At 33.5% G+C, this 27,336-nt stretch overlaps 1 long non-coding RNA gene across 1 annotated transcript in view; it reads right to left on the reverse strand.

Moving 5' to 3' along the window:
- Nucleotides 1-27,336, reverse strand: part of LOC134808231 (uncharacterized) — a 147,292-nt gene that overhangs the window by 818 nt on the left and 119,138 nt on the right. The window contains exon 7 of the long non-coding RNA XR_010150768.1: nucleotides 10,560-10,601. This is a non-coding gene — a long non-coding RNA (uncharacterized LOC134808231). The remainder of the gene's footprint in view (nucleotides 1-10,559; nucleotides 10,602-27,336) is intronic.

A 27,336-nucleotide genomic window follows, 5' to 3' on the forward strand; every position in this document is an offset into this window, starting at 1 on the left:
ACACGTGGTTTGTTATTAACCTATTTTTTTAACAATCAGTTTTTAAAGTCTGAATTTATTGGTATTAATTTTACTAGGTTTTTTACAAAGGTCATTATCTCTTTTCCATGCATTATCCTCTCTCTCTCTCTCTCCATATATATGTGTGTGTGTATATATATGTCTCTCTATATATGTATATAAATCTGTGCTAATTTTGTCTTTGCTAGCTAAGCAGCATATGTGATATTTAAGAGAAGGAAAGATAATTAAATAAAAGAAGCTCTCACTGTTTAGTAATTTACATTTTAATTATTTTTTAAAAAATTAGATCTTGCTCTTTGTTTTGATTACAAATAGATTACCAGGGTGCCTACACTGTACATTTTTAGTCACAGTTCACCAAATAGAAACTCATTATCTCTGCCCATATGATGTTTATGAGGTTAGCAAAATAATACATGGTTTAACAATAGTTCATGATTCTCTTCAAAAGTTGATCTAATATTAAATGTTATCATCTTTAATAAGTATAGTATATCTACAAATCATATATGATATAAACAAATTCCAAACATTAATTTTTGCTATCACACTATGAACTTATTGTTATAGGTATGCTATATTAAAATAAATATAAACAAACCTTTGATTATATTTACTTTGATTATAAATTTACAAAAGATGATATAAGTAATGGAAGTTAGAATTGTGTGGATTAAAAAAGGTTACAAATTCTTTTTTGATTCTTCCATCGTTTGGTAGATTTACTTCCCTTGAATCTGAACTGTCCCTGTGAATAACAGTAATCAATAAAACAAAGTGAAATAATGGTGGGTGATTTCTGAGTCTCAGTGTCAAGAGAACTTTCCAGTTTTAACTCTTGTTCTTTTGGTAATCTGAGACCATTATGCTATTATGAAGCACATAATGAAGACCCACATGGAGAATAAGGCCCAGTCATCCCCGCCCCACCCCCAAGATTCCAAACACATGAGTAAAACCATCTCAGGCATCTAGCTCCAGCCAACCAGCAAGCTGGCCACAGCCATAGGAATGAGCACAGACTAGGTCACCAGAGCATCATGCAGCCAATTCACAAAATGATGGGGAATACTCAATCGTTATCATTTAAGTCACTAGATTTTGAGGCTGTTTGTAAAACAGCAGTAGGCACTATTTATATATGTATGCATGCACATATATAAACATATATGTATGATTTATATGTATCATATATAATTTTATATTATTTTGGAAGAAACAAAAAGGAAAAAGTGATTGGTTTCATAATCACTATTTTACACACATTTTTTTATTTGGAAAAAAGTATTTTTTCCATAATATGGTAATTTGTCCTGTATCTGGCAAATAAAGATATATTATCTCTTTTATTAAGAAGTTAAGTCTCTTTAACCATTTTAACAGAATACAGGATGCTGTTAAAATTCATTGTATAATAAGAATATGAGTAACATAATTTATATGATTATAAATTGAGATTATAAGGTAATGAGAAAAATCTAAAAGGAAGTAATAAAGAGAAAAAAAACAACATTTGATAAACTGGAAGTGGAAAATGTTTCTATTATTACTCAATTAATATATTTTAGTTAGAAAATTTAATTCTTAAATTTTTTAAAGAATGTCAAATAGGCTGGACGTGGTGGCTCATGCCTGTAATCCCAGCGATTTGAGAGGCCAATAATGAAGGATTGCATAAAGTTAGGAGTTCCAGACCAGGCTGGGCAACATAGCAAGACCCTATCTCTACAATTTTTTTAAAAAACAACTGGGCATGGTGCTGTGCACCTGTAATCCTCACTACATGAGAGGCTGTGGTGGGAGGATTCCTTGATCCCTGGAGTAGAAGGCTGCAGTGAACTATGATCAAGCCATTGCACTCCAGCCTGGGTGACAAAGCAAGACCCTGTCTCTTGAAAAAAAAAGGAAGAATGTCAAATAATAATTAGGAAAAGATAATAACAGCACAGTTTCTTAATATCAGCATAATCAGTGTACAAGAAGTTTAAAGAATTAAAGTAGAGGGTAAAGAGTCAGTAATGTGAATCAATTTATAATTAAATGTTTCATCTATTTAAAGCTTCTCTGCTTAACTATGTATTCTTTAAAAGTTATTTTTGAAATGTTTCTTCTTCTCAATATATTTTGCTTAGTTAAGTTTTCTGCTGTCAGGTTTTTTCACTTTATCACACCACTCTATGAACATAAAGATGTCTTTGATGTCAAGAAAAGCAATACTCATGTATTCATGTATGTTGAAACTGGCAGGTGACCCAGTAGTTTTTTAGATTTCTTTGTATTTCTAGGTGTTTAGTAATTATCTTGAAATTCCTTCTAATAAGATTAAGTATTCTCCTTATTGAGTTCTTATACAGAGCATAAAACTGAATCTATTCATAAGTCTAACAAAGGGATAAACCTTTTGACAGACTATATTATTTCTGAAACACACATTCAATTATATATGTTGGAAGATATTGGTTACTTAAAAATTAAACTTTGAAACAAAAATATTTTTATTTGGAGAATGTAATAAATGTTTGCTATAATGTATTTAAATGTATTCACATACTATTTATACAGAACAATATACATTATACTAGTTATAATAACTTTAAATAATTTTTTGAAGATTTTCACATTTTTGGTCACAAGTAATAGCATCCAATAGAGTTTGATTAACTAACACAAGAGAGAAATAATGTTCTGGTTATTTTGGTATTTTTTTCCATAGAAGTCCTAAAGAAGTGTTCTAAGAAAAAATGTCAAATTTGGGAGCCAAGTATAGATCTTTAGGAATTTTGTATTTCATTTACTTTCAACAATAATATCAATAGAAATTATGACAACACTATGGCAAATGGAAAAGACGGTGATGAGTCTTTCTGAATTCTCTCTTTCCATATCCTTAGGAAATCATATAAATTATCTGTTACTTATATTCTTATTATACAATGAAATGTTAACAGCATCCTGTACTCTGTTAAAATGGTTAAAGAGACTTTAACTTCTTATTCTTACAAAAAAAAGAAATATTATCTTTTCAAATCTAAAAAAAAGTAATTATAAAATATTATTTCTGTGTAAATTATTAGTTGTAGTGAAAAGAAAAAGCAGGATTTTTGAGACAAGAAAATGGACAGAACAAGAAACAAACAAAAATCTGTTACAGGTCACATGATCTGACTTGTAACATGATCATAATATTACCAGAAAGGAGTCGTGATTCAGACCCCAAGAGAGGGTTCTTGGATATCGCAAAAAAAAAAAAAAAAAAATTCAGGGTGAATCCATAGAGTAAATTGAAAGCAAGTTTATTAAGAAAGCAAAGGAATAAAGAATAGCTACTCCATAGTTAGAGCAGCAGCATGGGCTGCTCCACTGATTATACTTACAGTTATTTCTTGATTATACACTAAAGAAGTGGTGGATTATTCATCAGTTTCCCAGGAAAGTGGTGGGCAATTTCCGGAACTGAGAGTTCCTCCCTTTTTTTAGACATATAAAGTAACTTCCTGAGGTTGCCATGACATTTGTAAATAGTCATGGTGCTGGTGGGAGTGTCTTTTAGCATGCTAATGCATTATAGTTAGTGCATAATGAGCAATGGGGCAACTAGTAGTCACTTTCATCTCCATCTTGGTTTTGGTGAGTTTTGGCTGGCTTCTTTGCTGCAAACTGTTTTATCAGCAAGGCCTTTGTGACCTCTTTCTTGTGCTGACCTCCTGTCTCATTCTGTTACAAAGAATGCCTCACCTATTGGGAATGCAGTCCAGCAAGTCTCAGCCTTATTTTACCCAGTCCCTATTCAAGATGGAGTTGCTCTGGTTCAAACACCTCTGACAATGATATTATATATAACATCAGGGTAAAATGAAAGACATTAAACAACTTCCAGGCATACAAATAAATGATTGAAATAAAGATCTTTTCTGACTTTTATAAGGTCAATATATTCTAGAAAACAATGCAACAATACTGCAAATTTCTACGTGAGTTAATTTTTCAACCAAGAATACTACACTTCTAAAAACAACAACAAAAAAAGTAATAAAATTATTCCCATGTATTAATTCAATATATATTTAGGTAATTTTCAGAGCATATGATTTAGTAAAACAAAAATATTAACCACAAACAAGAAGGGATTGGAAGTCATGGGATCTGGGAGTCAACAGGCCCAGTAAGAATTAAGGATGATAGCACAGGGAAGTATTTGAATGTCTTGTGTGCACTTATTTTTTTAAAAATCAGCTCAGATAGCAGCAGAAAGAAGGATAGTGTGTTTAGATCTCCGGGGGTGAAAGGCAGAAACGTGAAGCATTTCTGATCAATTTGAGCTTTGAGGAATACATTAGGAAAAATGAACATGAAAAAATTCCCCTAGAGGGTTTTTTAAGAATGTAAAATGGAATGTAGGCCCCATTCTATTTCTGACTATCTTAATCAGCTCTGGCAGCTATAACAAAGTTTCATAAATTAGGTGTCTTACACAAAATAGAAATGCATTTCTCACAGTTCTGGAGGCTAACAGTCTGAGATCACTGTGCTAGCACTGTTAGATTCTGCCCTGTTCCAGGTTCCCTACTGTTGACTAGGGTCCCTTTTATAGAGGCACTGGTGCCATTTATGAGGGGAGGGACTTCATTACCAAATTACCTCCTGTAGATCCTACCTTCTAATATCGTTACATTTGGAGTTAATATTTCAACATATAAATTTGGGGGTAAACAAAGATTCACCCCTTATCAATGACCCAATAAATCTTAGTGAAGGCCAGATAATTTGTATATTAAACAAATTTTAAGGCTATGCTGATGCTGCTTGTTGGTCTAGAGACCCCACGTTGAAACACCATATTAGATTTTTGGAACAACTGGAAATAAAAGAACTATAACTTTTACACTTATGCAAATAAAAAATAAGCATTAACTATAAATAGTAAAATAATGCATAATAAAGTAATCATAGTAATGAATAATATTTACATAACCCATAGTGATCTTAAAATTCTATTAATTTAATTAAAATTTAGTATTTGGAGTTACGTGGTATAGAAAGTAAGGGAATTGCAATGTAACAGAACTAATTATTAGCAACTAAAAGACAAACTAGCTATATAAACTACTTAGCAAATAAAAAATAAAAATTTGCCAAAATTTTTATCCTGATAATAGGATAATGTTTGGGATTGGGAAAGTGTACAGGTCTATCTTTTGTCATAAAAAGGAAGTTAAATCTTAAATGTTTAGTTCTGTACATTTATTACTATGGTTAAGTTTTTAAAAATATAGTCACTGAAATTTAAATAATATAATAATTTAAAGAAAAACTCTCTAAGCGAGCTAAGGGAGTAATGTAGACACAACACAAAAGATAGGAATTGGAAGGTATAACTGAAAAATATACTAAAATGTATTATAAATTATAAATAGACCAGCAGTATGAAATAAAAAACATGATGGAGGAAAAATGAAAAAATGACAATGCCAGTTGATATTTAAGACATTTCAGATGGATAAAATTGACAAAATATGGAAAAGGAAACATTGAAAGATTTCACTGGGAATCTTAAAACACAAGTTTCCTTTGAACCTTCGTCTCGCTGAAGTAGCCCCAATCTTAATTGTGTGTGTGTGTGTGTGTGTGTGTGTGTGTGTGTGTGTGTGTGAGACATGGAGTCTCACTCTGCCTCCACGGCTGGAGTGCAGTGGCGTGATCTCGGCTCACTGCAACCTCTCCCTCCCGGGTTCAAGCGATTCTCCTGCCTCAGCCTCCCCAGTAGCTGGGACTACAGGAATGCACCACCGCACCCGGCTAATTTTTTTGTGTATTTTTAGTAGAGACGGGTTTTTTCCATGTTGGCCAGGCTGGTCTTGAATGCCTAACCTCAGGTGATCCGCCTGCCTCGGCATCCCAGAGTGCTGGGATAAAGGCATGAACCACCACTCCTGGCCCCAATATTACTTTTAATGGCAAAAACAGCAATTACTTTTGCACCAACCTAACAGAAGAGAGCAGTCTTCCCTCACTTGAGTTCCTGCAAGGTTCTTAACCAGAGGTAGGTGTCTCTCAGAATTTTACTTGTCCTTTTAAAGATGATGCCCTGCCATGACTCAAGCTTATAATTCAGGGCTGAGAAGAGACCAAGCAAGGATGTACAGTCTCTGCTCAAAGAAGAAAGTCTTAGATACTAACTGAATTGTAAATTGTGCATACCACATACCAGTAGGAATCTAGGACGAACTTTTGAGAGTGGATCTTATAATCTTAAGGCTGTCTGACTAGACAGAAGAGTGCAGAATAGAAGGCTAGAGAAGCGAGAACTTCTTGACAGGGGAAAATGATCAATGAGTCAGCATTCAATATTCTGGCAAGAAAATCTGAGTCTGAAAGTTATTTATGCTGGAGTGGCTCTTTGATGCTTGGCCATGAGGACAGCATTTAGTAAAAGGAGAAGATGCTAGAACTTTCTTAAAATAGTATTAAGGAAGGGATCAAAGGCTCAGGGAGGTACTAATGTTAGAAAGAATTTATTTTGTACTGAAAGTTACCACTTGGCTCTGTTATCCAATCCTCATTAAGATAATAGAGAAGCCCTACAGGGGCTGTTTTGTAGGAAATGATAAAATGGAAATTGGCTCTGAAATATCAGTGAGGATAATGGTTTTCAGAATGGCAGACCAGGTGACAGCCCTTAACCGTAAGAGGCTAAATGGATGTAATTACTGAAATTGTCGAAAAACTGAAGTGGCCATCAGAGTGGCTTGACCCAAAAGAATGTGTAACGATGGCCAATACTTTACAAAATTCATGGGATAAAGATTAATAACCGACAGGATATTACTGACACAATTTTTGAGGCTGGCTATCCGAAGACTGATGTCTGCTCCCACAGTGGAAAATCACTGTCTCTCTCACGACTGTCTAACATTTATTAATTTACAGACACAGAATGCACACAGAGCATGAGCTTTATCTCACCAAAGCTGGTCTAATTTTTGCCAATGTGGAATTTTCCAGCCTGCCTGCTGCAAATGCCATCAAAATGACTCAGTTCCCCAAGATCTACTGGATGCCAGGTTGATTACATCAAACCTATTCCTTCCTTGAGGAGCAAGGATAAATTGCTGTCAAATTTCTAATCTTTTGCTGCTCTTTTGTTATAAAGTATTGGTTTATTGGAATCTTAATTATTACTTTATAAATTACTACTAAAAAGCATCTTCCCATGTAAATAATTCCCATTTATATTACTCTTTTCTGAGATTTCTGTTCATGTCTTTTCTTCATTTCTCTACTGTGTTTTAGTGACTATCTCATTTACTTGTATGCATTATTACACATTTTGATAAAATTGTCATTTTTCAGTTATATATTTTGCAAATATCTTTTTCAGTTGATAGTTTCTCTCTTTTTTTTTCCTTTATGGTGTCCTTTGATAAATGGCTATGTAATTTCAATGTAGACACATGTATCTCTTTTCTTTTGGAGGATAGTACACTTAGGCTTTAAAAAATAAATTATTCTCAGCCGGGAGCATTGGCTCACGCCTGTAATCCCAGCACTTTGGGAGGCCGAGGCGGGCGGATCACCTGAGGTCAGGAGTTCGAGACCAGCCTAGACAACATGGTGAAACCCCGTCTCTACTAAAAATACAAAAATTAGCTGGACATGGTGGCAGGCACCAGTAATCCAAACTACTGGGGAGGCTGAGGCAGGAGAATCCCTTGAACCCGGGAGGCAGAGTTTGCAGTGAGCCAAAATCATGGCCATTGCACTCCAGCCTGGAGGACAAGAGCAAGACTTGGTCTTAAAAAAAAAAAAAAAAATTCCATTCTCATCTTTTATTTTACTAATATCATCTCCAGTACTGTTTTATAACACTTTGCAAGCTTTGTTTTCCATACTAAGTATGGACTTTCTTTTGAATGTGGTGTGGTAGAGATGTGGTTCATTTCACCCTAGTGAGCTCAACACTATTTGTTAAACAATGCACACTTCCCAATCTGATTTGTTCTTCTATGTTCAGGTAATGAATTTTTGTATGTTCATGAGACCCTTCCTGTCCTTTCTGAATGGTTTTATTGGTTAATATGATGAGTTCTCTCTCAAATGAACTGTCTTAATTACAATTTTTGTGTGTTTGTTTGTTTGTTTGTTTTTGCTATACCAATTGTACTAGCTTTATAATAGTTCTTGGTCTCAGGTAAAGCAGTTCATTCCAATATCAATATTTCTCTTCAGGAGAGACTTGGAAATCCTTGGCCCTTTGTACTTCTACAAATATGTAGAATCGTCTTGTCAATTTGTACAAAAAAATGAAAAATGTGATTGGCATAGCAATAAAACTATGGATATAATTGGGTAAATTAAAATTTTTAATTATTGATTATTTTAATTTGGCATATTCTTCTATTTAATTTGTTTTGAAATGTCTTTCAATAAGTTATATTTTTGCTTCATCAAAGAACTGTGCATTTTTATGAGATTTAATTATCCAATTTTAAAAACTATAATTTTACCTTTTAAATGTAATTTTTGCAAATTTATTTTTATTCACCTTTTATCCCATCACCCTTGATAATTTTTTTCTAAACTTTAATATTTTCTCAGTAGATTACTTTGGCTTTTACTATGTAGATAGTCATACCATCTTTAAGGAATGACAGATTTGCCCCTTCATTTCCAAAATCTCACATTTAAAATCTTGTTTTATTTTATTTGCTAGGGCTTTCCATGAAAATTGAGTACATGCATTATCAGTAGGCATTCTAACATTGTCCATAAATATAAACAGATTTTGCTTGTGACATATTATAAATGTTAAAATTTTAAAATGTACTTGTTTATTAGGTTAAGGAATTTCTTTTATTTCTAGTTTGCTAAGGACCTTTAAAAAATTGAGTCAGTGGTTTTCTACATGTGTAAAGATGATTTTATATATTATTCCTTTGAACAGTTAGTATGATAAATTATATTTCTATGTTTGCAGATGTTAAAGCTGACACAATTAAAACAGTGCATGACCTGACAGTTATGCTTCTCATTTTAATTTTTAGCTGTTTTATTGTTTTTATTTTTATTCTTGAAGTGTTCACTCATTTTCTCAACAGAAAATCAATTCTTTAAAAAGTATGTTTTTTTCCTATGGTAATATGTTCATAATTATGTTGCAGTTGAGCAGAAATTTTTTAGAATATTTTGTCAACCATACTGCCAAAATTAGAAGTGTATCTGTATTAGAATTTGTTGAATTATCTTTGGAATTTTAACTTATTACTATCAATCTACTCCCCAAGCAATAACCAGACTATATTTGAAAGATAATTAAAGAAATCTGCTTATTAAAACATGTTTGCCATGTTAAAGGAAAGAAATAAGTGAGAACCTAGTTTTCATAAAAAGAAAACTGAAAGTGACTCTCCTAGAAAGTAAAAAATGCAATATCTAAAAACCCACTGGACATATTTTGAAACTCAGAAGATAGAATTAGTTTACCGGAAGATAGATCAGGAATTATCCAGAATGAAGCATATATAGATTAAGATAAAACAAAATTTGAAAGAGAGTAATAATGTAAAAAAAATTGAAAGCATCAAAAACATAGCTGGTCTCAGGAGAAAAACAGGAGTTGGGGCAAATCCAGTCTATGAACATTGAAGACACTTCTTTATTTTCTATAATTAGAAAAACCTAGCAATTCATAGGTTTGGAATCCAATAAATTCAAATAGAACAAATTTTTAAAAATCTACACCAAAAAGAGAAACTTCACTGCAGAAAACAAAAGAGAAAATCCTACAGTCAAGGATGGGTGAGGGTGGAGGCGTAGATTACATTTAAATGAACGGTAGTGAGATTGGTAAACCAGAAGGAAATGGAATGTTGCACTATCTTAACTCATATATATATATATGAGTATGTATATATATATGAGTATATATATGAATATGTATATGAGTATATATAAGTATATATATGAGTATATATGTGATTGTGTATACCATATACAATATGAGATTGTATGTGATATATATATATATACACAATACAATCACATGTGGTTTATATATATGGTAACCTTAAAACTTCATTGGGTTTACAAAGTGTACAATAGAATATATATAAACTGAATTAAATAAAAATTTATGTTTTGTGATTTAAAAAATTAAATTTCAAATAAAATAATGTATATGCAATACTCAAATTATTCCAGAGAATACACATATAGAAAAAATTTTCAAAAAAGACATTTTACATCACGGGTTAGTAAACACAAGAATATAAATGTGCCATTTTTCCTGCAATTTATTTATAGTTTCACTTCAGTCTCAGTTAAAATCCCAAAGTTTTGAGTAGAAATTGATAAACTGATGCAAACCATGAAAATGCAGGATGTCAGAGAATACCTCCCCAAATAAACCTATGCATATATGGACACATCATTTATGGCAGCGATGGTACAGGATAGCAATAATCATTTGTTGGTCATTTAAATAAAATTTACTGGCAATATCAGATTTCTATATGGAAACAATGAAATTTGACTCCTACCTTGAACCATAAACACAAGGAAATTCCAGGTGGATTCAATACCTAAATGAAAAGTAAATTTATGAAGCATTTAGAATGTAGAAGAATATGTGTTTACTTAATATTTATGAAATTATATGTTTTTATGCACTCATCTGTAACATAATACAATAAAAGTTTTAGTAATCTGTTTTTGCAATGTAATTTCACTTTGTTAAGAAAAATAGATACACATACATAAAAATGACTTACAATTAAAATGTTATTTCGACATGCTTTTTTAAATCTTAATCTTGTTTCCCATGTGTATTTTGTAGATCTACTTTCAGATATTTGAATATTCCTCTCACTACAGATGATAGCAAATAGGTAAACATTTGATTATATTTTTGCTAAGCATTTTTTACACAATTAAATTACTTTTAGTTACATTCCTTATGTAAGAACTGCAATAATTAGATATTCCTTATGTAAGAACTGCAATAATTAGATATTTTCAGTCTAAAGGGTCACCTGATTCTCTGAAGAGTCAGTTCATTCTTAATCTAGATTGTAATTTTTTTCTAAGTACATTTATTTTACTGTGCTTGGAAATTACCATTAAAATTGGATAATTCAGGTCTCACAATAATATAGAAATAAAAATAAGTTCAAATACTTAATAATTTTAATATCAGATCAAAAATAAATAATTTCTGGAATATGAATTTATTTCACATATGAGAAATATTACCCACTATAATTTCTGTAGTGTTCTGCATCTGACTGTCCGGCAGCATGTGTCCACAAAAAGAAAAGGGTCTATCTTTGTTTTTTCTGCTGATGCTAGTAGGTTATATCTTTCGAATCCCATGTGTTTTGATTTTGCCTTTTGTTTCCCCATCCCTCAGAATTGTGGAGAAAAGATCTTAAGTGTTGCAAAAATGGTTCCTTTTAAAATGATATAAAGAAAAGCAATCACTAGTGTCCTCTGATGACTACGTAATCCTACTGCCAGATTGCAAAGGGAAGACAAATTTTACTGCAGACAATCCAAGTTATGAAGATATATTTCCTCCAGATTACATAATTTTTAAAAATAAGAGACCTACTGGGAAAGGTAAGTAAGCATGTGGGATAAGAAGGACTTGCATTATATAAAGGCACTACTTAAATGGTAAATTATCCATCTGGGAATGTACAATAAAATACTTCCTTCCCTAGCCATAAAGACTTAAAAGATATGTAAGATTCTGAACAACTTTAAACTGAAATGGAATTCGGATAACATATCATAATGGATCTTGTAACAATAAATCTAAAAGGTTTTTATTACAATAAACCCCCCTGAAGAAAAAATTTCCCCCTGAATATGACACATAAAAAGAGTAGACTTCACACAATTGTGTGTTAGAAAATAAAAAAGTGAACTCCTCTAGACTAGAAGAGTAAAAAGCAATTGCGACATTTTAGTACTTCCAAAGAAAATTGCTGGCTGAAATAGACTTTGTACATTGACTCTGTCTGTATACACTGCAATTTCACCAGGTGTTGGATAGATAACTTTAATATGACTTGCCCCACATCCAGTCACTCACAGTCAGTTCAAGGAGAAAGTGTTTGGAATATTCCCAAGTGCTTATCTCTTATATTGTTCAATGTTTCATGGTATAGTTAATACTATAAAACAATAGACTAGATTTTGGGCTGAGACGATGGGATTTTCTAGATATATAATCATGCCATCTGCAAACAGGGACAATTTGACTTCCTCTTTTCCTAATTGTCTCCTTAAGCTGATAAGCAACTTCAGCAAAGTTTCAGGATATAAAATCAATGTGCAAAAATCACAGGCATTCTTATACACCAATAACAGACAAACAGAGAGACAAATCATGAGTGAACTCCCATTCACAATTGCTTCAAAGAGAATAAAATACCTAGGAATCCAACTTACAAGGGATGTGAAGGACCTCTTCAAGGAGAACTACAAACCACTGCTCAAGGAAATAAAAGAGAATACAAACAAATGGAAGAACATTCCCTGCTCATGGGTAGGAAGAATCAATATGGTGAAAATGGCCATGCTGCCCAAGGTAATTTATAGATTCAATGCCATCCCCATCAAGCTACCAATGACTTTCTTCACAGAATTGGAAAAAACTACTTTAAAGTTCATATGGAACCAAAAAAGAGCCCGCATCGCCAAGTCAATCCTAAGCCAAAAGAGCAAAGCTGGAGGCATCACGCTACCTGACTTCAAACTATACTACAAGGCTACAGTAACCAAAACAGCATGGTACTGGTACCAAAACAGAGATATAGACCAATGGAACAGAACAGAGCCCTCAGAAATAATGCCACATATCTACAACTATCTGATCTTTGACAAACCTGACAAAAAGAAGAAATGGGGAAAGGATTCCCTATTTAATAAATGGTGCTGGGAAAACTGGCTAGCCATATGTAGAAAGCTGAAACTGGATCCCTTCCTTACACCTTATACAAAAATTAATTCAAGATGGATTAAAGACTTACATGTCAGACCTAAAACCATAAAAACCCTAGAAGAAAACCTAGGCAATACCATTCAGGACATAGGCATGGGAATGGACTTCATGTCCAAAACACCAAAAGCAATGGCAACAAAAGCCAAAATTGACAAATGGGATCTAATTAAACTAAAGAGCTTCTGCACAGCAAAAGAAATTACCATCAGAGTGAACAGGCAACCTGCAGAATGGGAGAAAATTTTTGCAACCTACTCATCTGACAAAGGGCTAATATCCAGAATCTACAATGAATTCAAACAAATTTACAAGAAAAAAGCAAACAACCCCATCAAAAAGTGGGTGAAGGATATGAACAGACACTTCTCAAAAGAAGACATTTATGCAGCCAAAAAACACATGAAAAAATGCTCATCATCACTGGCCATCAGAGAAATGCAAATCAAAACCACAATGAGATACCATCTCACACCAGTTAGAATGGCGATCATTAAAAAGTTAGGAAACAGCAGGTGCTGGAGAGGATGTGGAGAAATAGGAACACTTTTACATTGTTGGTGGGACTGTAAACTAGTTCAATCATTGTGGAAGTCAGTGTGGCAATTCCTCAGGGATATAGAACTAGAAATACTATTTGACCCAGCCATCCCATTACTGGGTATATACCCAAAGGATTATAAATCATGCTGCTATAAAGACACATGCACATGTATGTTTATTGCGGCACTATTCACAATAGCAAAGACTTGGAACCAACCCAAATGTCCATCAATGATAGACTGGATTAAGAAAACGTGGCACATATACACCATGGAATACTATGCAGCCGTAAAAAATGATGAGTTCATGTCCTTTGTAGGGACATGGATGAAACTGGAAACCATCATTCTCAGCAAACTATCGCAAGGACAGAAAACCAAACACCGCATGTTCTCACTCATAGGTGGGAATTGAACAATGAGAACACATGGACACAGGAAGGGGAACATCACACACCAGGGCCTGTTGTGGGGTCGGGGGAGGGGGGAGGGATAGCATTAGGAGATCCACCTAATGCTAAATGACCAGTTAATGGGTGCAGCACACCAACATGGCACATGTATACATATGTAACAAACCTGCATGTTGTGCACATGTACCCTAAAACTTAAAGTATGATAATAAAAATATATATATTATGATTTTCTACCAACTTCATTGTAACTGGCAATCTTCATGATATAGCACTGCAGGATACACTATTCCCTCCTCTTTTCACAGGACCACATCACAGTTAGTGAGAAACGCTCCAAAATCATGATGAGGTACTACAGCAGGTGGCTCTGTGCCAACTCAGCAGAAGTGCTGCTTGAGACTCTCCAATAGTGAATTCTAATTGGGTGGATTATTTGTTCTGCATATTTGGTTTCTCTGAGACCATGATGGGAGAACTGTCGAGCAATTTTTAAAAGTGGAATTGGCTGCTGCTGCTACAGAGCCTTTTTGAGTTTCTTACATGCCAGGAAAGTCCCACAAAAAGCATTAATGCTTAATAGACTCAGTTAAAGTCTTGAAGTTAGAGGAAGAGCACATGTTTTCTATTTGATAAGCCATTATTATCACATAAGGGGAGTAGAATCACAGTCAGCAATAATTTTAATCTCAAAAATACTTAATTCTTCTCTCAGTGCCAGGAATATAAGTATTTTCTCATAAGCTATGCACTCAAAATTTGAATTCTCAGCAGCATTCCCTTTTATTTTGGAGTGCACATACCTCTAGAATAGTTTTCACATTAGGAATGCAAATTTCTGGCAATACTCCTACTTAAATTATTTAATTTCAAAATTTAGTCTACTATGGAATTCTGCTAGTAGAAATCACAGTGCATATGACATGCAGGGTTATCTTTAATCAACAGATAGTAGAATTTCATAAGTTCTTTAGAATTTCAATATCAAACCATGTTACCTCTGTACTAACTTTTTAAAATGTTATCACTCATCTTTATATTAGAGATTGAAAAGCTATGGTGCAGAGACAATATGAAATTTTTTCAAAGTTACAAACATTAAAAAATATGTTCAGTGTTGAAATATAGAGGGTCTGGTGCCAGAATCCATGCATTTAATCATTATGCTACAGTGCTTCACCACTGTGGCTCTTAGTTTTGTGTTTTTATTAATATTAATGTAGTTGATGATTAAGTTACCTATGACACAACTATTCTTATATGTTAGATGGAAGCATATTAGTAAAAGCATCGTGGAAGATAGTTGCTATTAAAATAAAATCTGATGTCAAAGAAAAAGGTCACCTGTTAAAATGATGTTTATCAGGGATGTTCCTCTTTGAGTGGGTCTCTTTTTATTTGAACATACTAAAAGAATACATTGTATAATTAAAATAGCCTGAGCCTAAGTTAAAATCATAAACACATTGATTTTCTATTAAATCAAAGAAAATTGAAGAAAATGGTAAAGTAAAACAAAATGTAAAGATATTAAGTAAATTGAAAATAAAGTTTTAAATATTTATATAAAACAAAATTATTTTTTCTTCGTCAGGTGATTGCATCATAATAAAATGTAATTTTTTTAACTTTCTCATGAAGAAATACTATTTTTTCCAGCTTTCAATTCATGAAAAACCTTATTGGGAGGAGGAAAATGTACAAAATATTTGAACAGATACCTCATCAAAGATGATATATGGATGGCAAATAAACATATGAAAAGATACTCTCTATCACATGCCATTAGGGAACTTCACATTAAAAGAACCAAAAGACAACATGACAAACCTATTAGAATTGCTAAAATGCTGGTGAGGATATGAAGCAACAGAAATTCTTATTTATTGCTGGTGGAAATGCAAATATACAGCTACTTTGCAAAGTAATTTGGCAGTTTCTTACAAAACTAAGCATACATTTACCATATTATGCAGCATTCATGCTCTTTTGTATTTGTCTAAATAAGTTGAAAATTTATGTTCACACAAAAACCTGCAGATGAAATTTTATAGCAGATTTATACAACTGTCAAAACATGGAAGCAAACAAGATATCCTTCAATAGGTAAATAGATAAACAAACCGTGGTAGATTCAGGAAACTAAATCTTAGTTTCAAAAAAAAGTCTATCGAGCCATGAAAAGATATGGAATAAATTTAAATGCATATTGCGTATATATATTATAAATATTACATGCACACATATATGAGATATACATATAAATACAAATATATACATATATAAAAATATAAATATATACATATATATATATATAACTTTGTCTCCAGTTCCTTGTACAGAAGGCCTAAAATTCTTGCAATTACCTGTGGAAATAGGGTTGCTAAGAGAATCTTTTGTTCTAATATTTGGTCTTTGATCCTGGTTCCTGACACAGAACTTCTAATCACTTGGATTTTCTTGAGTAATAGGAATGTCTTTTGTTCTCACGAGGTGACCTTGGTAGGCCCCTGGATGGGAATTGGTAATCAAAAAGACCAAGTTATGATTAGAAGCTTAAAATGTTTAGCCTCACTTTTCATCCTCCAGGAAGGGAAAGAGTAGCTGGCTATGGAGTTAATCACCTATCATGTCTACACAATGAAGCCTCTGTAAAAATCCCTGAACTACAGGGTTTAGGGACCTCTGCATATGTGCAGAGTACATGTAAGGTGTCATGCCACAGAGGGCATGAAACTTTCATAAAATAAAATATTAAACATAAACTCAACTATATCAATAACAATATTAATATTTAATGTGAATGGATTAAATAATCCAACAAAATGCAGAAAACTTTAGCTAAAAAATTTCAAAAAGCCAAAAACCATGATTTGCCTATGTGTACATATAGAAGGCACACTTTAGTTTCAAGATACAAACACATTCAATGCAAATAGATGGAAAAAATGTATATTATGTAAACAGCAACCACAAGAAAGCTGGAGTGGTTATATTAACATATAAATAAACTTTTTTTTTTTTTTTGAGACAGAGTCTCGCTCTGTTGCCAGGCTGGAGTGCAGTGGCACACAATCTCAGCTCACTGCAACCTCCACGTCCCGGGTTCAAGTGATTCTTTTGCCTCAGTCTCCTGAGTAGCTGGGACTACAGATGCGTGCCACCACGCCCAGCTAATTTTTGTATTTTTAGTAGAGCAGGGTTTCATCACATTGGCCAGGATGGTCTGGATCTCGTGGCCTCGTGATCTGCCCACTTTGGCCTCCCAGAGTGCTGGGATTATAGGTGTGAGCCACCACGCCCAGCCCAAATTAACTTTAAAACAGACAAAAATATTGTGAGAAATAAATATGAACATTTCCTAATGACCAAAAGGCTAATCCACAAAGAAGATATATCAATTATAGACATGTATACATCTAATAAGAGAACACCAGAATATATAACATAAACTAACACAAATGAAGAAATAGAAAATTCAAAAATAATAGTTGGAGATTTCAATAATCTACTCAATAATGGAAACAACAACAAGACAAAAGATCAACAGATAAATAGGACACTTAAAATGAAAAGCCAACTAAATCTAATAGTACAGAATACTAAGGCTAACAATGACAGAATATACATTCTTCTCAAGCATACATAGATCATTCTCCGGCCCATAAGCTAGATTATAAAACAAACTTCAATATGTTAAAAAATAGTGCTCTGACAACAATGGAATAAAATAAAATAAAATAAAATAAATTAAAATAAAATAAAATAAAACAAAATAAAATAAAACAACAAAAACAGTAACAGAAGTAAGTTTTTGGAAACTTACCAATATGTGAAAATTAAGTGAAACACTTTTAAACAATTGGTCAAATAAAAAATCAAAAATAATTTAAAAATATTTTCAGAAGAATGAAAAGGAAGACACAAATATCAATACATTTGGGAATCAGCTAAGGTAGCACTTAAAAGGAAATTTGCTCTTATCATAACTACATTGTGAAAGAGGAAAAATCTCAAACTATTAATCTAGTCATCTACCTTAAGACACTAGAAAAGAAAAGCAAACTAAACCTAAATTAATGAAATTAAAAATAGAAAAGTTGTAGCAAAAAATCAATAAAATGAAAGGCTGGTTCATTTAAAAGATCAGCAATATTGATAAACCGTAACTAGAATAACCAAGAAAAAATTGTAAAGTTAGAAAGGAAAGAGGGGATATTACTATTGCCTTTACAGAAATAAAAGGATTATAAAGGAATGATAGAAATAATTTTACTACAACAAATTGGAAAGGTTAAACAGACAGGTTCTGAAAAAAAAAAAAAAACGCAAGCTACAAGAGACTGAAGAAGAAACAGCTATCTGAATATACCTGTAAAAAATGAAGAGTTAGAATGAATAATCAAAACCTATCCAAATAGGAGCCCTGGCCCAGTGGTTTCACACTAAATTCTACTACACATTTAACAAATAATTAATTCAAATTCCTCACAACGTCTTTCGAAGATACAGAAAAAATGCATGCCAACTTATTTTATTAGGTTAGTATTACCCTGATAAAAAAGATCCCCAAGGAAGAAAATTATAAACCAAATCTCTTATGTATATAGATGCATTCATCCTCAACAAAATCATCAAACCAAATCTGACAACATAAAAAGAAAATGATGCTCCCTGATGAAGTGGAATGTACCTCAGGACTACAAAGATGGATCAAGATGAGGAAATCAATCAGTATGATGCATCATTAAATAGAATAAAATACAAGAATTACATCATCATATCAACAAGTGCAGAAAAACAATTTGACAGCATCTAAATCCCTTTGATGATTAAAAAACACTCACAGAGTAGAATATTAATGAATACACTCAATGTGATGAAGGTCATCTATGAAAAACACACAGCTGATATTGTAACATTGCATTTAGTGGTGAAAGACTGACACTTTTCCTTTTAAGGTCAGACAAAGTGGTCTGCTCTCACTACTGATATTCAACATTGTATTAGGGGTTGTAGCCAGAGTAAAGAGGCAGTAAATATTTATCTAGACTGAAAAAGAGGAAGTAAAACAATTCGTATTTGGAGATAATATGATCTTATGCAGTTGACCCTTCAAAACAACCTAAGTTTGAACTGTGGGGTCCACTTATATCACTTGTATATGAATTTTTTTGCAATAAAAATACACAAAATGTGTCTGCCACTCCTGCCTCCCCTTCCACATCCTCTTCAACCTCTCTTCAACCTCTATGACCCCAAGACAGCAAGAACAACTGCTCCTCTTCATCCTCCTCCTCAGCCTACTCAGCGTAACACAATGATGAGTTACATCCACGTAATGAATAATAATTATATTTTCTCTGTTATGATTTTCTTGATGACATTTCCTTTTTTATAGGTTACTTTATTGCAAAAATACAGTATATAGTATATAAAACATACAGAATATGTGTTAATTGTTTATGTTATCAGAAAGGCTTCCAGTTAACAGTAGGCTATTAGTAGTTTAGTTTTGGGGGAGTCAAAAATTATACATGAATTTTCAACTGCATAGAGCTCAGCACCCCTAACATTGTTCAAGAGTAAACTGTATATAGAAAATCATAAGAAATCCACTAAAGTAAATTAAAATTAATAAATTAAGAAAGTTTTCAGGACACACAATCAATATATGAAATCACATACATGTTTATATATTAGCAATGAACATTCTGGAAATAAAATTAATAAAATAAAATAGCATAAAAAAGAATCTAATACTTGGGAATAAATTTAACTAAGATAATATAAAACATATACCCTGAAAATTAGAAAATATTATGGAAAAGTAAGTAATACCTAAATAAATGGAAATATATCCCATGTTTATGGGTCAGAAGACTTAAAGTTGTTAATCTGACTGCATGATGATCCTTGAGTAGGTTTGGCTGACCCAGTTTCTCTCCTCTCTTCTTAATTGTGGTTCTCAGAATAACCATAGAGTACACAGGGAATGCATCCTGAGATGGGGAGAAACTGCCTGAAATAGCCCGGACTTTGTTCCTGTCACTCCTCAGGAACCTCACATCATGAGTTAGGGAAGACTACTGGGGACAACCTGGCCTCTGTTTCTGTTTCCCTAGAAACAGGATGTCATTCAGTACTTTAGCCAGACATGTTTCCTGCAGGGTATAAAACCAAGGGCAGGCTACTTTTTGAGGTAACTCAGCTGTGCGGCAAGTGGGGCATATGCAGATGAAACTGTCTACCCTTGGCAATTTTCCTGAGCATTGGGGTACTGGATCATCACGAATTTTAGGTTTCCATTGTCCTCGGCTACCTTTCTATCTATAAACAATAAATCTGCTTCATATAACTTGGTTTGTGTGTGATCTGTGTCATCAGATTTGAGCAAGTAATAAAAGTGTAACTCAAGAGTTAGTGGACTGAAATTTAGACTACTGTTCCTGAAGGTTGGCATGGTGGTGATTTTTGCTAGCTTGCATGCAATGGGAGTCTTCCTTTAGGATTCATAATCAGTGAACCTACTTCACAGCGGCAATACTCCCCAAATTTGATGTACAGATTGAATGCGATCTCTACTAGAACCCCTGCTGACTTCTTTCTTAAAAAATGACAAGTTGATTTTTTAAATTAATGTACAATTGAAAGGGATTCAGAAACTCAAAATAATCTTGAAAAAGAACAAAGTAGGAGACCACTCACATTCCAATTTCAAAACTTACTTAAAGTAACAGTAATCAAGACATTGTGTTAGTCACACAAAGAAAATTTTATAGATCAATGGAACAGAATTGAAAATGCAAAAATTAACTGTTACATCTATGGTTAACTGATTTTTCTATAGGTGTAACAAGACCATGTAAAAAGGAAAGAATAGCCTTTTCAACAAATGCTGTGAGACAGGATAGCCAAAGGATGAAATTGGGTCCTTACCTCACATCATATACAAAAATTAATTCAAAATGAATCAAAGACCTAAATGTAAGAGCTAAAACTATAAAATTCTTATGAGAAAACATGGAGTGAATCTTAATGACCATTAATTTGGCAAATGATTCTTAGATTTGACACTAAATGCATGAGTCACACAATTTTAAAATACAGATACATAGGACTTCAAAATTTTAAAACTTCTGTATATCAAAGGACTGTCACTGAACTTAGAAAACCCACTGGATGGAAGTAAAGATTTCAAAGTCATTTATAAGATAAGCAACTTATATTTAGAATATACAAGGAACCTTTATAATACAATTATAAAAAGACTAATAATCTATTTTTTAAAATAGGCAAAGGACTTGAATAAACATTTTTTTTCCCAGAGCAGATATACAAATGACCTATAAGAACATAAAAAGATGTTCAACATCTTTAGTTTTCAGAAAATTATAGATCAAAATCACAATGAGTATATAGTAGTTATTAAATAAATAAATGTTGAATTAATGAAAGGTTAACGATAAATGGCTATAGTGGATAAGAAGAAGATATAAGAATCAGAATAAGATACTAATGAAGTTGAAAACTGTGTGAGCAAACAAGTTGGAAGTATTGAAGGAAGTTACCAGAGCAGAATTTTGAATTTGAGTTTTTTTTTTAAATTTATGGCAAATAGCAAAAATTAATCTACACATCCTTATAAGGAAAGCCATGGTCTTGGAGTAAGGTATCGACAGACAGTAAGATTTCCATTGACATAAAGAAGTCAATATTATCAAAACAGTTGATATTAGAGAATAATTTTCTCAATGTGAGATGACACTTTGGTGAGTCCAGGGAAATATTATATTAAAGAGAAGTACAAATTCAAATAGAAAATTTACAAAAGATTATGAGAGTAGCAGTTGAACAATTAAAAAAAAAAGAGTATGCAGGTACTGGAGGCAAGAGAATATTTTTGTGAGGCATCATGAATTTAGTCCCAATTGTCTATTGAAGAAACTAGAGGAATGGAGGCCATCAAGAAAAGCAGGATTCAGCTGCTCTTTGGTGATCATGCCTAACTTATACTTTAAACATATTTAGCCTGAAGTTTGTAGTTTCGAGAAGCATGTTAATTGTCATCACATGATATAAGTAGTCTTTTCAGCTTCCATTAGTGAACTTGCTAATTACCAACTCCATAAAAAGTCAACATTGGAGGGGGACCATCAATAAAGTTAAGTAAAGAAGAAGAAATAATAACTTTATGGTGTGAAAATTTATTGTATTAGTCAAGGTTCTCCAGAGGAATTGAATCAGTAGGAGATTAACTGTAGTACAATTAACGGTGGTGGAATTCTAGGAATCTATTAGGGTGTGTCCCTGGCTCATTTTCCCATAAACTACATAGGATATGACAAGACCAATACTAAATAAAGTCAATGTAGAAGAATATGGATTGAATATCCAAACTCATAAACAGTCTCATCATTTTGATTGAATTAATTCATCTATATTACATGAGATATCAATGTAATCAAATGTGAAATTTCCTTTAAAATGTATTGTTACATTATGTTAAACATAGTGCTGTGTGAAAACACATAATTGAAAAATGAGAAGATTTTAATAATGGCATCAAGCATGTGATTATTTTCTGTAGTTATTAATTTTAAAACTGACTGAAACATTGTGTTAAAGATACAGTAACAGATGGGGATTTCCCTACAGAGAAATTTTAGCTTCACTATGCAACAAGATTTATTGGCCTCATCAAGAAAATGTATGGTAGGTCAGAAAATACAGTCCTTTGGGGCTTCTTAGTCATTAAAAAAACAGATGAAGTTTTCTGATGGTTAAAATTCCAAATAATTTTTCTTTCTAAATTTTCTCGGAAAGAGTGAAGTCTGAGGCTTGGAGGGTAGAAAACAAGAAAATTCCTTAGAACATTAAGGAAGAATCTATGGCATTTCTATGGTTTTTTAAAAAATGAAATAGAATTAAGTATCACCAGGAGTGGTGTCTAGTTACTTCATTTTTTCTCTTAAAGAGTATAAGACCACTATTAAAAACTCTAAGTAGAAAATATTGCTCTTACAGGCTTTATTTCTATGAGTGTACTTATAACAAATCATATCACAAATGCTCTAGGATATGAATCTAGTTTGCATTCCAGTTTCATTTATCATAAAAAAAATCAAAACTGCCCATTTCAGTTAAAACCTTACTTTTGAAATAGCATGAAGAATACAATTTTACTTTTTTATTTTAAAATTTACATGGAGAAAATGCCAAATGCACATAATAAGTTGGTTTGATACTAAAGGTCAAATTTGCAATGCATATAATGACAGAATGAGCTTAATTAAAATATCATAAAAAATCTCATTTATTGATGATTTTAGTTCACATTAGTGGCTTTGACCTTAGGCTAGCCTCAGGCATCTTTCAAGCTGCTTGCCTTAACAGATTGTGAATACCCAAACCAGTTCAGCATTGCATATGATTTATTTCAGAAATGTGGTGTTGAAAGACAGAAGTCACCAAACTGCCTAAATGTTGATCATATTTTCCTCCCCTCTAATCATATACTGATCACAGCATTGATGTTTCATTTTAAAGTTTGTAGAGTTCAATTATCTGAAGAGAGATGAGTTCATGAGTTTAGCTAAGAATATAGGGCTGTTGTTTGGTCACCTGGTTTTATAACCTAAAAATGATTAGGAGAACAGAGAATTATACAGATGTTTAAAAAATCTCTCATTCTCCATTACGTACATGTAAACATACATCAGCAGTCAACAAATATTCTCTTAAAAAGCCAAATAGGGCCAAGAATGGTAGCTCACTCCTGTAATCTCAGCACATTGGGAGGCCGAGGTGGGCAGATCACTTGAGGCCAGAGTCTGAGACCAGCCTGGCCAACATAGTGAAACCCCGTCTCTTCTAAAAATACAAAAAATTAGCTGGCTGTTGCAGCACATGCCTGTAAACACAGCTACTCAGGAGGCTGAGGCAAGAGAATAGCTTGAGCCTGGAAGGCAGAGGTTGCACTGAGCCAAGATTGTGCCAGCCTGAGCAACAGAGCAAGACTCTGTCTCAAAAAAAGAAAAAAGAAACAAAAAGCCAAATAGCATACAGTTTAAATCTGTAGGCTTCACTATCACTGTTACAACATCACTATTTTTTCCTCTCAAGAAAAATAAAACAAACAAAAATCAGCCATAGATAATAAGTACATGAATGTGCATGGCCACATTCTGTGAAATCTGTGTTTATGGAAACAGGCAACTGATTTGGGGGCCAAGTTCACTGACTTCTGATATACATTATTCATCTTTACCATTTCAATGGCCCTGGACTCTCTAGTTCTTCTGTTAAATCTGAAGGTGAGTGAGGTGAATGCTTTTATGCTTCTATGTGTTAAAATAATGACCCAAGACTTCTACTCAATTTATGAGTATTTAATGTTATTTTTCTTTTTCTAGATTTAATTGGCCAACACAGACCAATTAGATTCCTTTTGTCATCATGTCATAGATTTCTTTAGCATATCTCTTTTTTGAGATGGGAAAACTGCTAGAAACCTTGCATGCCCTTGCACCTTCTTGCTGTGACAGCCAAATGTGCAAGGTCCTGTCTACTTTTCACTCAGACCATTTGTCCTGTGTTTACAGCAAGCCATCTTGAGGGTTGAGGTTATGTCTATGCCCAGGTGAAGATCAGACTAACTTCAGCCTTCTATAAATGTGATGATTCCAGAAGCTCAGTGCTTCTCTCCTACGAAGAATTCTACCATGTGCGCAGGCATCACAACAGGCATTCTGCATCCATGAAACATCAATAAGAGAGCTTGTTAGCTTTTTAAAAAGATAAAATCTCAGACCCTGCACCGTTCTGGACAATTTTGGTGACAAGCATGTGATACCTCACAGAGACATGGCTTCTTAGAAGAGAAGAGTTGGAGAGAATGGGAATAAAAAGACTCTCCAGGACGAGTGAATGTTCACGAGTATGGGAAGGCTGGCTGTCAGAATGAGTGTTTGTTTTCCACTGTCTTATCTGTTAATGAATGTTTAAAGGCTAAAGAGGGAGAGTTAGAACTGAAACCAGCCTCCTGATCGACTGTTATTCACTCTGCTTTGTTGCTCACCACCCTTAGTTGTTACTCACCCTCCTTTGGAAAAGAGGAGGAAAGAATGTGATCACCACAAATGTCTGAGGCCTCAAAATAAAGGCAATATGGTTGTGGCTGCTGAGTCAAAGATCCCCAAAGTTAAAATCAATGGTGTCAGTAATAATGATAGAGAGCTTTGAATGAACCAAATCCAGATGTTCATTTGTTGAAAATGTATAGCCACTTGAACCTGGAAGTGAATGAGAAGTTTTACTTAATAGAGCTAAGCCTCTATCTCCCTCTACACCATCTGATGATGCCCTCCTTGTCTCCCACTATTTTGGGTACTTTAAGGAAAACACTGAGAATCCTGGAAAATTTGGGAGGAGGGGAAGGACTCAAACTGTTATAGCTCTATTGCATATAGGCACCAAAGTCATCAGTATACCCCCTCCCATGGGGGAAAGAGATGCCGGACTCAGGAGGCTGAAAGTGCTAAGAACTATGAGGAAGAGCTTTGGTGAATGACAGGACGAATATGTTTCTTGACTCTGGAGCTGTTGCCAATGACTTAGGCCTCTGGAATTCACTTGAAAAACTATAGTATGGCAGATTAGAAACATCCCTTTCTGGGGCCTCAAACTCAAAATAAATTGCTGCTGCTAATTGAATCATCTGAGTCAATTCTGTAGATACTAACATCAAGGTCCTGCTCTTTAAATGAGATAAACTGGAACCAAGTTTCTGATCAATCCTATTCTGTAAAGAATGACACCCAACGAGGCATATCTATCATCAGATATATCTTTGTTTGTAGACCAGGTACAATTGCGTCAGACCTGTGTAAATCAGAATTTGTGTAAATCAGACTTGTGGTTGTGCTCATTAAGATAAAACACAACCCTGGTTAATCCAACTCTCTGCCCATCGCATGCCTGGGCTGACAAAGTTATTCATGACTGGCAAACACACACATACACACACAAACACACTTCTCATTTCAAATTGATGTTCAATAATCTTAAGTGAACCTTTACTCCTGCCTGACACTATTTTCTTAGCCCATTAACTTTCTCATTTTTTTCATATTTTCTCCTCTTTCATCAAACTTTGAATCCTCCTCCTCTTATTTTAAATTGCAGCTGACAATCTTGCTTTCTAATAGACAGAAAAATTAATTTCATCGAGCCATCTACCTGCACCTGTGGTTATATATTTGTCCCTCCTTTCTTCTTGCCACCATGAATTGTAGCACTAAGAGCCTAGATAATATCAACCTCTGCAAAAGTATCCTAGATTCCATCCCCTCTTGCTTTCTTACCCCAGAATTTTCCCATTTATCCTCTGTTATTTATTTCTTTCTAGACTGAATTATTCCCATTAGTGCATTAAGATGAAAATTTGTTTTGTATCTGCCTCTTCTTCTAACTACCCCCTCATTTCTGTCATTTTTACTTGAAAGGATTGTCTAAACTTGTCTTCATTAAAATTACATTTCATCCTCAACATCCTACCCAAACTGCTGTGATCAAGGTCATCAATTACCTCCACTTTACTAAATGCAATTGTAATTGCTCTGTTGTTATCCTTCTTGAACTATCTGTAAGCACTCAGATTTGCTAATTGCTTTTCCTTTGTGAATAATGCATTTCCTTGACTTCATGGAGAGCTCATCTTCTACCTATATTTATGATTTCTTTTTTTGGTGACTTTTCTGTTTCCTCTTTGTTTCTCCCAACTGTGAATGTTTACGTTGGCCCAGGGATCAACTATTTGATTATTTTTCTATCTGTACTCCCATTTTAGTTTATCTTATATAGTCTCCTGGCTTTATACACCATCCGTATGCTGAAGACTTCAATCCAGTGTTCTCTAAATTTCTGATCTGTATGTCTAACTACCTATATGACATTTCTTTTTGGATTCACCATAGGAATCTCAAGCATAGCATGCCCAAATCTGAGCTTCTTTTATTTCTCTCCAACCCTGCTCCTCTTCCTGTAGTCTTCATCATCACAGCTAGTGATAACATTCTTCTTCTAATTGCACACACCTACACCTGGTACACCTGAGTTTTACCCTTGACTTTCCTTCCTCCTTTTTGTTTTATCTTCATGCATCTGGTCCAGCAGGAAATCTCAATATTTATTTTTAAAATATATTCAAGATGAGACTACTTCTCACCAAACCCACTGGTACTATCCTGACTAAAACCACTGCATTTTTCTATAAAGACTTTTAAAATCACCTAATTACCGTTCTTCCTGTTTCTACCCTTACTGCCTTAAATTTATTCTCAATATAACCACCAGA

Source organism: Pan troglodytes, chromosome 14 (assembly GCF_028858775.2).
Source record: "Pan troglodytes isolate AG18354 chromosome 14, NHGRI_mPanTro3-v2.0_pri, whole genome shotgun sequence".
Taxonomy (NCBI): Eukaryota; Metazoa; Chordata; class Mammalia; order Primates; family Hominidae; genus Pan; species Pan troglodytes.